General features: G+C 42.1%; 2 long non-coding RNA genes across 4 annotated transcripts; one reads left to right on the forward strand and one right to left on the reverse strand.

The window, feature by feature from the left end:
• Positions 1-4,105: 4,105 nt before the first annotated feature.
• On the reverse strand, positions 4,106-5,637 carry LOC115593915 (uncharacterized). 3 transcript variants are annotated; one of them, XR_003986371.1, is made up of 6 exons: positions 5,623-5,637; positions 5,324-5,509; positions 5,022-5,140; positions 4,840-4,941; positions 4,591-4,692; positions 4,106-4,448 (listed from the first exon to the last, which is right to left on the reverse strand). It is a non-coding gene; the product is annotated as an uncharacterized LOC115593915 (long non-coding RNA). The 3 variants fall into 3 exon arrangements; XR_003986370.1 differs by having other exon boundaries at positions 5,324-5,539; XR_003986372.1 differs by lacking the exon at positions 5,623-5,637 and having other exon boundaries at positions 5,297-5,388.
• Positions 5,638-6,240: 603 nt separating this feature from the next.
• On the forward strand, positions 6,241-7,175 carry LOC115593920 (uncharacterized). Its single transcript, XR_003986382.1, has 4 exons — positions 6,241-6,359; positions 6,440-6,541; positions 6,688-6,789; positions 6,931-7,175. It is a non-coding gene; the product is annotated as an uncharacterized LOC115593920 (long non-coding RNA).
• Positions 7,176-13,630: the final 6,455 nt, after the last annotated feature.

Consider the following 13,630-nt stretch of genomic DNA (forward strand, 5'->3'; position numbering starts at 1 on the left):
GACCAGTCATAAGAAATGAATGGGGGAGACTACAATTAGTGTAAAAAACTGATCTCAGGTACATCCTCATTTGTCATATGGACACACACAACCACACACACACACACACTGCACACACACACACACACACACACACACCTTGGTTCCCAGGCAACCACCACGGGAACCTTAGCCCAGTAGAGTCTCTCTCCCGTGGGAACAACACCTGTTCTCAGAAAGTTGTTGGAACATTTTTTCAATAATATTGAACTTTTCTCGCAGCTTTGGTAGCCTATAGAAATGCTTTTTTGAGGCCTTGCTCACAGTTCATTGTGTGGCAGCACCATGGCACGTCGATATACCATAAGTGAGGCTATGGATTACTTATGTGATCACCACACTGGTGAGGAGGAGAGAGGCCAGGAAACTGACAGTGAGGATGGATTAGAGGAGGAAGTGTCAGAAGATGAAGACGACACAGAATATAATCCAGACCAAGAATTAACTGATGGGAAGGAATCCAGTGATGAAGAGGATGGCCATGCTGAGGCTGCTGTCACATTCAGGTCAAAGAATGGGAACTTATCCTGGTCTTCATCCCCACCTGAGACCCACCTAACCCTTTGACCGGGAACACGACTAGTGTTACTTTATGTGACTGTATAAAAAAATTAAATGGTTTCAACACATGTCCTTGGTAACTTTGACCCTAAGTAGTCTGTGATAAACAATATACTATGTTTCATCTGATTATTTTTTATAGTTAAAATAATCCAGAAATGATGCTTTTTAGAACTCAAATTCAAGATGTATACGCTCAGATCAGTGAGGTATACAGGCCATAAATAACAAATAGAAGTTCAAAACTTGTAATGTTCACAAGAACTGAAGTTGATAAAAAGATCTAACACAACAAGTAGTGATAATATATGTATTATACAGTTTTATGATGAGTTTAAATGGACCGGTCATTTTTGAGCAGGAGCACAAAATTGTTTAACATGAAACGAACACAACATGAGGGTTAAGGGTACAAAAATCGAACGCTTATGTAATAGTAAATCAACACAGTACAATCACTAATCAAAAAATATAACTGCAACTTTCTATTTACTTTAATTCATTTTCTACATTATTTTCTATTCCATTTATGTGTCTATTGTATTTATTTATCTATTGTTAGACTCTTTCTGGATGTTGTCACCTAAGGTTTTACTACACATTGTACAAGGGTTTTGTCTTTGTTTGTGTCCACCTGCAACTGGTGGACATTTGGTAAATTTCTGGTAAATCTAGCAGATCCTTTATTTTATTTTAACTGGTAAACTGTGTTACAACTTGTGAAAGAGATAATCAAACAAGATCTACAATATTCAAGCAGACATGGGACTTTTATTGTGAAGAATTTGTAGGAAATTAAACATGTTTATCACCAAGCTCTAATAATGCGGGGAGGTAGAGTAGCTGAGTCGAAGTCACATCTCTTCAAGTGGACCTCAAGGGACCTTATTTCAGATTAATGTCAAATACTTTTTTCATCCCATCTCATTTGTGTCATGAATCACACACGATGTTTGTCAATTTGAAAGATAATCTTTCAAGTCAATAATGTATCATGTTTGTGTAATTTTAAAATGTAGTTTTGCAGTAAAACGCATGGTGAACTACATCGTCTCACTCAACGCACATCACCAACACCAACATGGCCACCAACGTGGCTCAGAAAAGGTAGTAAAAAAGAATATGAAAAAAAAAGATGAAAATCACAATTAATCTGGTCATACTGATGAGGTGTCTGGATGGCAACACATACTGATTTTTGAATTTACTTAGTGTAAGTTAAATGATGATTAATTGTTTCTCCCCATGTGAGTTAAAGAGTGCAGACAGAGTGAGGCTTACAGCTCCAGGGGTCCTGAAATAGTTTTTCAACTGGTGAGGACTAAAGGTTAGCAGACGGCAGGCCATCATAAAGTACTAAAACCTGAGATTGGCCCCCGGCAAATGGTGGGAGATGCCCAAACATTTATGTTCCCATAGAGGGATGGGGAACCCATTTGGGTCATTTTGGGGACAAGACCTACAGTTGACTGCAGCCAGGTCAGATGAGTTAGGGGAGAAGAGTAGGGAAACAGGTCAACTCCTCTTTTAGGCTATTGGATAATATGCCAAAATGACCAATTAGAAGGAGTGGGTGTTTACTGGGAAAGGGGCTCTAAAGGCCGGTCCATGGAAAGAAACGGGGGGTGGCACTTGGAAAACCTCCTAAGAGCAAAAGGCTGAGGTTTTGAGGGAGCAGAGGGCAGAGCATTTTTTGGCATTGTTTTGTCCACAGATTTGATAATATCAGAATACGGCCGCTTCTGATCAGGACTCAAGGCGCTCGATTTTGTTTCAATAAAGATTGCTTCTTCATTCCACCCGCCTTGCCTCCGCAGACTCCTTTTATGATCAAACTACACGCCAACACCGAAAGAAAGAGAGCCCAGAAACCACACTGACAACTGCATTTTTAAGTTGATTATTATTTGCCTCTCTGCCCACTTATCCGACATATATATATATATATACATATATATATATATATATATATATAACCCTAACCCTTTCTCTAATATGGTCCCATGTCGGTCCACAGCAAGCTGTGCCGCAATTCACTTTCATTGTACACATTGACGCCTGCTTTGACACAAGGGGGAGATGGTTCCCTTTGGTTAGTGAGCACATAGAGTCGCCTGGCTCAATGGAAGAAGCAGAGTACTTTCAGTGTTGTCCGTCACAATCATTTTATTACACCTTGGTTTCATTGACCCGCCACTGTGGCTGGTAATTCACCTGGCAAATCACTTTTAGTTGGCGGATGGCAGTATATTCAACTGGGTTTGTAGATTGCTGTGGTGTACTAGTGGTTACGTTTTCTTTTAGCCCTAAATAGTTTGCATGCTATTTAGATTCTGAGGTCACTAACATTTACATTTACATTTAGGGCATTTAGCAGACGCTTTTGTCCAAAGTGACGTACAGTAATTTATACATACATTCATACACTGATGGCGGTGGCTGCCATGCAAGGTGCCAACCAGCACATCAGGAATAGTTTAAGGTTCAGAATCTTGCCCAACACTGTTAACTTGGCTGTTACTCCCCTAGCGGTGCTCAAGCCACCTCATTAACTTCCTAACTGGATAGGTTGCAAGAGAGTAATTAGCATAACACCTAGTAAGAGGTAATATTGTAAGTCACAGGTTAAGCATCTCACCTGTGCATCAGCATCAGCAACATAGGAACCACTCACATACACTGAACAAAAATTTAACTCAACACTTCAGACAATTTGGCAGTACATCCAACCGGCCTCACACTGCAGACCACGTGTAATCACACCAGCCCAAGACCTCCACATCCAGCATGTTCACCTCCAAGATCGTCTGATCGTCTTTGATGTGCTGATATAAAGAGAGTATAGAATCAAAAGTAACACCAAGATTCTTGACGGTTGAACTTTGAGAAATAACGCAGTTGTTGAGAGATACGGTCACCTGATCAACATGTTGTCTCTGTTTAGCGGGGATGATGACCAGCATCTCAGTTATATCCAAATTTAGGAGCAGGAAGTTTTCTAACATCCACTTCTTTACTGCATATAGGCAGGTCTCTAATTTCATGATTCGAGATTTGTCCTCAGCTTTTATGGGCACATACAGCTGAGTATCGTTGGCATAGCAGTGGAAATGTATTCCATAACTCTGAATAATTCACTCATTTTGTAATGGGGGGGGGGCCTCAAAATAAAATTCTGCTTAGGGCCCCAATTTGGCCAGGGGCGGCACTGCTGTTGAGTTAGTTATATTGACAATCTGCAGTCATGTAAAAATTATGTAGTACGAAGCAGAACTTCCCTGGAAGTTTTATTTTTTGACAGTCTTGTGATTGTATCTGAAATTCTTGATGTTGTGAAATTGTTACACAATCTCCATGTTCTTTTTTTTACTTCTGTGGAATTGAAGCGAAGGGAACAATAAAACCTATTAACCATATTAAGAAAGATCCTCCTTCTAAAAACCATCAACACGCATGTCAAGAACACTTTGTCCTGTCCAAAAATGTCAAATTAAAGAAAACAAAGTCTTGAAAAACATGCTGGTGTTTATTGATTAAAAAGAGTGAGATCTGAATATCCCTCAGAATACAGCAATGCTAGTCATAGATAAAAAAAAAAAAACACTGAGCCAAGACAGTATGATAGAGTAGATGGACTTTATTTTTATTGATGCTTATTTTACATTCAGCTTATGAAAGAGTCATTTTTGCCAATTTGAAATAATGAGTTAAACATTTGTTAAAACATATTCCTACTACTGCTACTGATGCAACAACCAGAACTACTACGACTACTACTGAGGCATTTCAATTATTAACCTAAAAACATAATTTTTAGAGGAGTTGTCCATCTGTTGAGGAGCAATTTCCTAAAATGGAGACAGACAAAGAGAATCAGATATAAAGATTGATGAGAGAAATCAGACGATATCATTTTATGACGATGCATTCACGAGAAAAAACAACACATAATCTTAAAATGTTTCTAATGTGACAAGCAACTCTTCTTACCTCAGCTGATGTTTATCTTGTTGCCGGCACCAATGGATCCTGAGTTTTGACCAACACTGACCCCAGAGACGTTTCCAATACTGGCACCATCTCCCACTCCCCCTGATGAAATATGAGGATTGAGGAAAGAAGTAAAATGTTAAGCACAGAAACTCAGATTGTTGGCAAAAACATGCTCTCGTCTGAATATCAGTAATGAATCTGAAATAAAGGGCTCATACCGACCCAGCAACATGAGGAATCACTCACCTTTGATGTCATACTGGTTTTCTGCTCCGATTTTGCCATCATTTGCTCTGCAGACTTTGACATCAGTGACGTTGCCCACAGACACTTTTTTACCAACACCACCTGTAAGTGTAGACGTTACATAGATTTTATGAAATTGTCAAGTTAATTTGACAGAAAAATATAATCACACCAGCATTTACCATGTTCGTGACAGGGTTTGTCTCCACCAGGTTTCCCTGTGTTATTGCAATCATCAACTTCATTGCAGGAACAATTTTGCGACATTGTTGCAGCTGAAGTCTGGACAGGCAGAGAGTCACTGAGAGGGAAATAAAACAGTGATTGTCATAAGAATTGGTCACCACAAGATGAAGTACATCTGTTCTAGTCTAGTAGCTTAGCTTTGATATAAAATGCACAAATAAATATGAGATAGAAAGATGCATTTTGTTGTATTTTAAAGAAAGCAGTTTACAGAGATGTGATGATGTCTTCAGCTTACCACAGGATTCAGTTGTTTGTCGTGAGCTGTCAGGTGAGCTTGTTGAATTTGGAAGAGACGACTCAGCTTTTATAAGCTGAACTTTGAGAATTCCACAGAGTTGACGCGATGCACCTCAACTCTGTGGAATCGAGGCGCCCCGCCTCAATTCTACAGAGTTGCCCCAATTCTACAGAGTTGAGGCCTCTGCCTCAGTTCCATAGAAATAACAAAGAACTGACAGATTGAGTTACTTTGTAAAATTGTGAAAAATAACTGCAGATTGTCATTATAACCGACCCAAGAGGGTAAATGCTCACCTTTGAAAGGATGTCTGGTTCTTAGAGAAGTGTTGTCATATGAATTGGTTATGACAAAATGAAGTACATATCTCCAGTTATAATGACAATCTGCAGTCATGTTAAAATTCTGGAGTACGCAGCAGAACTTCCCTGGAAGTTTAAGTTTTTGACAGGTTGTGTGGACACTGAACAACTGGCAGCCTGTTGTAACTGCTGTCTTGTGATCTTATCTTTCCTTCTTGATGTTGAGAATTTGTTACACAATCTCCATGTTGTTTTTTACTTCTATGAGAATGAGGCGAAGGTAACAATAAAACCTGTAAACCATATTTAGAAAGTTCCTCCTCCTAAAAACCATCAACCCGCATGTCAAGAGCACTTATGAAGCTGAATCGTCTCTTCCAAATTCAACAAGCTCACCTGAAGGCTCACGACAAACAACTGAATCCTGTGGTAAGCTGAAGCCATCATTACATCTTTGTGAACTGCTTTCTTTAAAATACAACAAAATGCATCTTTCTATGTCATTTTTATTTGTGCATTGTATATCGAAGCTAAGCTACTAGACAAGAACAGACGTACCTAATTTTTTCTTGAGCGATTCTTATGACAATCACTGTTTTGCTTTCCTCTTTGTGACTCTCTGCCTGTCCAGACTTCAGCTGCAACAATGTCGCAAATTGCTAACGTCAAAGATGTCAGTGCTGGCTGTAACGCAGGCAAAATTGGTGCAGACAATACCTATGATGTACAAGGTACATGAAGGTGTGATTATATTTTTCTATCAGGTTAACTAGACAGTTTCATTAAATCTCTCTAACGACTACACTTACAGGTGGTGTTGGTAAAAATGGTTCTCTGGGCAACGTCATTGACGTCAACGTCTGCGGAGCAAATGATGGCAAAATCGGGGCAGAAAACCAGTATGACATCAAAGGTGAGTGATTTCTCGTGTTGCTGGGTCGGTATGAGCCCTTTATTTAGATTCATTACTGATATTCAGACGAGAGCATCTTCATGCCAACAATCTGAGTTTCTGTGCTTAACATTTTACTCCTTTCCTCAATCCTCATATTTCATCAGGGGGACTGGGAGATTGTGCCAGTATCAGAAACGTCTCTGGGGTCAGTGTTGGTCAAAACTCAGAATCCATTGGTGCTGGCAACAAGATAAACATCAGCTGAGGTAAGAAGAGTTACTTGTCACATTAGACACATTTTAAGATTGTGTGTTGTTTTACCTATGAATGCATCATCGTAAAATGATATCGTCTGATTTCTCTCATCAATCTTTATATTTGATTCTCTTTCTCTTTCTCCCTTTTAGGAAATTGCTCCTCAACAGATGGATAACTCTTCAAAAAATTATGTTTTTAGGTTAATAATTGAAATGCCTCAGTAGTAGTTGTGGTAGTTGTGGTGGTTGTTTCAGTAGCAGTAGTAGGAATATGTTTTAGCAAATGTTTAACTCATGATTTCAAATTGGCAGAAATAACTCTTTCATGAGCTGAATGTAAAAAAAGTTTCAATAAAAATAAAGTCCATCTACTCTATCATACTGTCTTGGCTCAATGTTTTGTTGTTGTTGTTGTTTTTTGCTATAATCTGAGGGATATTCAGTACAAGTACCAAATGAAATACTTTTTATTTTTGTCAAGAAATCAACAGTTTGGTTTTCAAAAGGAAATTATTCCAGAACTAAACTTACAGACTCACTATAATTTGATGACATGCTGGTAATCTTTATCTTGTTATGCAATTTCCACATTAAAGTGTAAAAATAAATAACTTCACGGTGTGCTGAGTTGTTAGATAGTACAGATCTCACTATTTTTAATCAATAAACATCAACATGTTTTTCACAAGTTTGTTTTCTTTAATTTGACATTTTTGGACAGAACAAAATCAATAGAACAAAATCACAGTTCATGAATCTATTCCAGTTGTAACATTTAATCACTGGGCTGTATCACTGAGTTCTGTTATCATAGCAGTTTGCCAAACTGATCATACACTTTGGGGGATCTAGGCTAAAATGACTTGATCAAATTCTGCATCTATAAGGTCTTCTGTATTTTCAGGGACACAACAAATAGTGATAGACGGCTCTTGCTGTGAGGCTGGAGGTCAAAGTGTGGCATAATATAACCATAGTAAGTAGTTATGGGTTGATAATAATTTCTGTTTTGTTAAAAAGAAAAATCATGTTTAAATAAATTATAATGGATGGTTGAAATATGCATTATTCTGCACCAGCTGGTTGCATTTGTACTCATTAGTTGAATCACTGAATTGCAGAATCCACAAGTGCAAAAATGTAACCAAAGAAAAAAAGAAAAGGATCATGTAATCAAATGCTGTAGACACAACTTTTGTTACTTTCATAGCACCTTTATTGTTTTAAGAGAAATGCAGTCAGTAGGGCAGTGGAGTGTGTCAAAGGGCAGACAGAGATTAAGCTGCAGCACTCTGGTGCAACAGGGTCCAAGGCCGCCCAGCTGGGGCACTGTAGATAAGGGAGTTCAACTAAGTTTCCCGGTGAGGGTGGGGGATTTAGAGGTATGTTGGCATGGGTGGGCACATGTTTAGCCTCATGCAGGGAAACACCCGATTCAGCAGAATTTGATACATAAAACAAAGGAAGGAGCAAGGATTGGATGAACCATGCGGAGCATCCCCCATCTTACAGAATATAAGGAGAATATTTTGTGTTGAGAATTTGGGTCATTTTTTTTCATGGGCTTTGTCTGTGGGATCCCATAATTTAGTTGTCCACAAATAAAACATTATTGCTCTCAGCTTTTGAGGAGTCCTGGAGGTTATTTCCTTTTTTTATTGTTGCCTTTTTTGAAACAAGATTAATTCATTTGTCACTTTACAACTGCTTGAAAACATTTACTTTAAACTAATTTGGCCTGCACAGGAGACAAACAGCAGAAAACAAAAACAACTGACATGCCCCCCCCGCCAGTTACAACAGTTCAAAATCAAATCATGAAGAGGTCACAGAATGACAGTAGGCTGGATTGAGAGTAAAAATGTGTTATAATAATAAGTCACTTTAGTTTGGTGAGAAATTGAAAAGGTAATGTAACCACAAAGCTTTACAAGTAAGTAAAAGTAAACTTAATTTAACAACATTAATAATAAATCAACAAAACAAAACCTGCACCACAGGAAAACGCTCTAAATGATCCCACACATCCACTACAAATCCTCTTTGAATTAACAACATCCCTCACAGAAGTAAACTGCATCATTCTGCAAGCTTTGTATTTGAACTGTGCATTATACTTTTGTGCATACTCCAAATCAACACTTTAAAATATGGTAAGTGAGGCTGAAACATGAAAAGGCTGGACCAAGAGAGACATAGTTAAAAGCAGAGTGGTACTGAATGTTAAACGTGTTTGCTCGTGCCGATAAGCTCATTTGGTGGGGGCAAGGACGAAATTTTGATTTCAGAGGTGGGGGGTCACAACTATTTTAATAAAACTCCAACTCTTTCAGTTCACTGTGTTTTCTAGTAGTTCTTCTAGTTTTCTATTGCTACTTTTAAGTTTACTGTTCCCTTTTTTGGTTTGACTGGTTGTGAAGCATGTAGCAAAACATTATCACCCAATTCTGTGTTTCACCTTGTTAGTCATCTTCACTCCAACTCAGTACCACCAATTTTACAGTTATTTTTGGAATATATGGTAAACAGACCTCATTTTAGAGAGGAAAAAAATAGTTTCACAATTCTCATGAGTTTGGATGTATAAAATGAAAATTTGTAATCGGAGGTTTTACTGTATTTTTCCCTAAATCTTTCGTTGTTGGTGTTTTCTTAAACAGTTGCAGCCTTTCAACATAAAAATACATGAAAATAAGTGTGTCTCTTTGGTACTGAATATAAGCATTTTTAAAATATTTACATTGTTGAGGCTCTACAATGATCAAAATAATAATAATAATAATAATATATTTTTTTTATCAGCACTTTCAATAAAACTCCAAGACACTTTACATGATTTTTAAGAGCTTTTAATTGATGAGGAGGATCTTGAAGTGGATATGCTGCTTTATTGGGAGCCAGTGAAGGTGTTGCAGGATGGGTGTGACACATTTCTTTGAGTACCGTAAATTACCAAATAATAGCTGGGTTTCAATTAACCGCTGGGTCCCTTTAAAAGCCGGGTGCAAGTGTATAGTTTCATATTTTTTTGTATATTTTCGGATCCAAATAAATGCCGAGTCTAATTCATTTATTTTTCTAAATCAAGGAAGAAGACGCTGCACGTTTTTCTTCTTGGCCTTTTTCATGTATTGTGCTGCTTTCTGTCAGTCACTATCCCACTGATGATCGCCATGGCTCCGGTGCAGCAAAACAATAAAAAGTACGACTTGAAATTTAAAATTTCTTCGTAAAATATGCAGAGGAAAACTCGGGAGAAGCAGCTGCTAGACGTTTCTCTGTCAACCCCAAGAGAGTGAGAGATTGGCAAAAAAATCAAAGTGAGCTTCAGCGTCTGTCGAGGAGGACAGCAACAGGACCAGGCTGGGAGCGAGCGAGGAGCTTGAGATAAACCTGCGGGAATGAGTTATTAGCAAACGGGCACACCGCGAGAGAGTGTCCCGCAAAATGATCAGGGTGATGGAGAAACAAATGTCAGCACCGTGAGTGACAGCAGAGATGAGGAGTTTCCTCCGCCGCAACAATTTCACTTGCAGAAGACGCACAACTGTTGAATTAAACGCCTGGTCTGTTAAGTGATTGAAACAAATATACGCCCCGGCTATTATTAACTGGTAATTTACATCCTGGCTGCACCTAATAACCAAACACACATACACACACACGCAATCACGTATGCACATACCTACATGGACACCGATTCAAACAATTATCTAAATGAAACCTCTGCTAATACAATCCTTCTAGCGGACGTGACCCAGGCAGAACAAACGCTCAATTTACAGTGGCAGATGATGAAGGACTCCTGTGCAACAAGCAGACCGGTGTCAGCGCCATCACTTTGACCGGTGTGCAAGCAAGATGGAGTGACAGCGGGGACAGCCAATCACACAAGAAACGGCAGAGCCAATCGAGGAGCTTGTGGGCGGGTCTAAACTCAGGGAAACAGGCTTCAGCTTGAGCGGCCGTTTTCCGCTTGGTCCTAGTGCTTGACGCGTCTTTGTTAAATATAACGTAACATTGTTTTTGGACGGTAAAAACTGCAGGGGACCAAAACGCCCTTTTGAAAAAGTGCAGGGGACATGTCCCCTGTGTTCCCCCCCACAAAAATGACGTCCGTGGGTGGGGGGGTTCCATATAGAGAGCCTTTGTCCTCGCTGCATAAGCCCCGAGTTCGAGTTCCGGCCTGGGGCCCTTTGCTGCGTGTCACTGCCTTCTCTGTCACCCTGTTCTCTGTCATCTCTGTAGCTGTCCTATTAATAAACCCATGATCCATCCATCCATCCATTGTCAACCGCTTATCCAAAGTCGGGTCGCGGGGGCAGCAGCTTCAGTAGCGAGCCCCAGACATCCCTTTCCCCGGCCACATCGGCTAACTCTGACTGGGGAATCCCCAGGTGCTCCCAGGCCAGAGAAGAGATATAATCCCTCCACCTGGTCCTGGGTCTACCCCTAGGTCTCCTCCCAGTTGGACGTGCCAGGAACACCTCCCTAGGAAGGCGCCCTGGTGGCATCCTCATCAGATGAAAAATAGCCTCTTGGCTAATTCTGGCGCATTTACAGTAATGTTATTAATGTGCACTGTCCCTGTTTTCAAATAAACTAAACTTTAGATGCCCGAACCACCTCAACTGGCTCCTTTCCACGCAGAGGAGCAGCGGCTCTACTCCGAGTCCCTCCCGGATGGCTGAGCTTCTTACCCTATCTCTAAGGAAGACCCCAGCCACCCTGCGAAGCAAACCCATTTCGGCCGCTTGTACCCGCGATCGCATTCTTTTGGTCATGACCCATCGCTCATGACCATAGGTGAGGGTAGGGACGAAGATTGACCGGTAGATCGAGAGCTTCGCCTTTCGACTCAGCTCCCTTTTCGTCACAACCGTGCGGTGAAGCGCATGCAACACCGCACCCGCTGCTCCGACTCTCCTGTCAATCTCACGCCCCATCATCCCCTCACTTGTGAACAAAACCCCGATGTACTTGAACTCCTTCACTTGGGGCAAGGACACATTCCCCACCTGGAGTAGGCAATCCACCGGTTTCCTACTGAGAACCATGGCCTCAGATTTAGAGGTGCTGATCCTCATCCCTGCCGCTTCACACTTAGCTGCGAACTGATCCAGTGAGCGTTGTAGATCTACAGCCGATGATGCCATCAAGACCACATCATCTGCAAAAAGCAGTGATGCGATCTTAAGGTCACCGACCTGTAACCCCTCCATACCATGACTGCGCCTCGAAATCCTGTCCATGTATATCACAAACAGGATTGGGGACAAGACACCCACTTGGAACAAGTCCGACTTACTTCCGAGTATACGCACGCAGCTCTCGTTTGAGAATATAGGGATTGGATGGCCCTGAGAAGGGACCCCCTCACCCCATACTCCCGCAGCACCTCCCACAGAACATCCCGGGGGACCTGGTCGTACGCCTTCTCCAGATCCACAAAACACATGTGGACTGGGAGATTGTACTCCCACGCCCCCTCCAAGACCCCTGCCAGAGTAAAGAGCTGGTCCGTTGTTCCACGACCAGGACGGAATCCGCATTGTTCCTCTTCAATCTGAGGTTCGACAATCGGCCGGACCCGATGGAGTAGCACCTTGGAGTAGACTTTCCCAGGCAGGCTGAGTAGTGTGATACCTCTGTAATTGGCACACACCCTCTGGTCCCCTTTCTTAAAGAGAGGGACCACCACACCTGTTTGCCACTCCTTCGGCACCGACCCCGATCCCCCACGCAATGTTGAAGAGGTGTGTCAACCAAGACAGCCCCTCAACACCCAGAGCCTTCAGCATTTCTGGTGGTATCTCATCGATCCCTGGGGCTTTGCCACTGTGGAGTTGTTTGACTACAACAGTGACTTCACCCAGGGAAATCGGCGATGATACCCCATCATCCTCCAGCTCTGTCTCCATTACAGAGGGTGGCTGGGTGGGATTCAGGAGGTCACCAAAGTACTCCTTCCACCGTCCTATGACCTCCTCAGTCGAAGTCAACAAGGCCCCATCCTTGCTGTACACAGCTTGGATGGTTCCCCGTTTCCCCCTCCTGAGGTGAAGGACAGTTTTCCAAAAGCGCTTTGGCGCCGCCCGAAAGTCCTTCTCCATGGCCTCGCCGAACTCCTCCCACACCCGCTGCTTTGCCTCTGCAACAGCTGCGGCTGCTGCCCTTCGGGCCCGTCGGTACCCCGAAACTGCCTCAGGAGTCCCCCGCGACAACATGTCCCTGAAAGACTCCTTCTTCAGTCGGACGGCTTCCCTGACCACCGGTGTCCACCACTTGAGGCACCTAAGACCCTATGGCCACAGGACACAGCTGCAGCTTCAACAATGGAAGCTTTGAACATCGTCCATTCAGGTTCGATATCCCCAGCCTCCACAGGGATGCTAGAGAAGCTCCTTCGGAGGTGGGAGTTGAAGGCTTCTCGGACAGGGGCCTCCCCCAGACGTTCCCAGCTTACCCGCACTACTCGTTTGGGCTTACCAGGTCTGTCCAGGGATTTCCCCTGCCACCGAAACCAACTCACCACCAGGTGGTGATCAGTTGACAGCTCTGCCCCTCTCTTCACCCGAGTGTCCAAAACACACGGTCGAAGATCAGATGATACGATCACATAATCGATCATTGACCTTCGACCTAGGGTGCACTGGTACCACGTACACTTATGAGCATCCTTGTGTTCGAACATGGTGTTCATTATTGACAGACTGTGACTAGCACAGAAGTCAAATAATAGAACACCACTCGGGTTCAGATCTGGGAGGCCGTTCCTCCCAATCACGCCCCTCCAGGTATCTCTGTCATTGCCGACGTGCGCGTTGAAGTCCCCCAGTAAGACTACGGA

This window comes from Sparus aurata, chromosome 13, assembly GCF_900880675.1.
Source record: "Sparus aurata chromosome 13, fSpaAur1.1, whole genome shotgun sequence".
Taxonomy (NCBI): domain Eukaryota; kingdom Metazoa; phylum Chordata; class Actinopteri; order Spariformes; family Sparidae; genus Sparus; species Sparus aurata.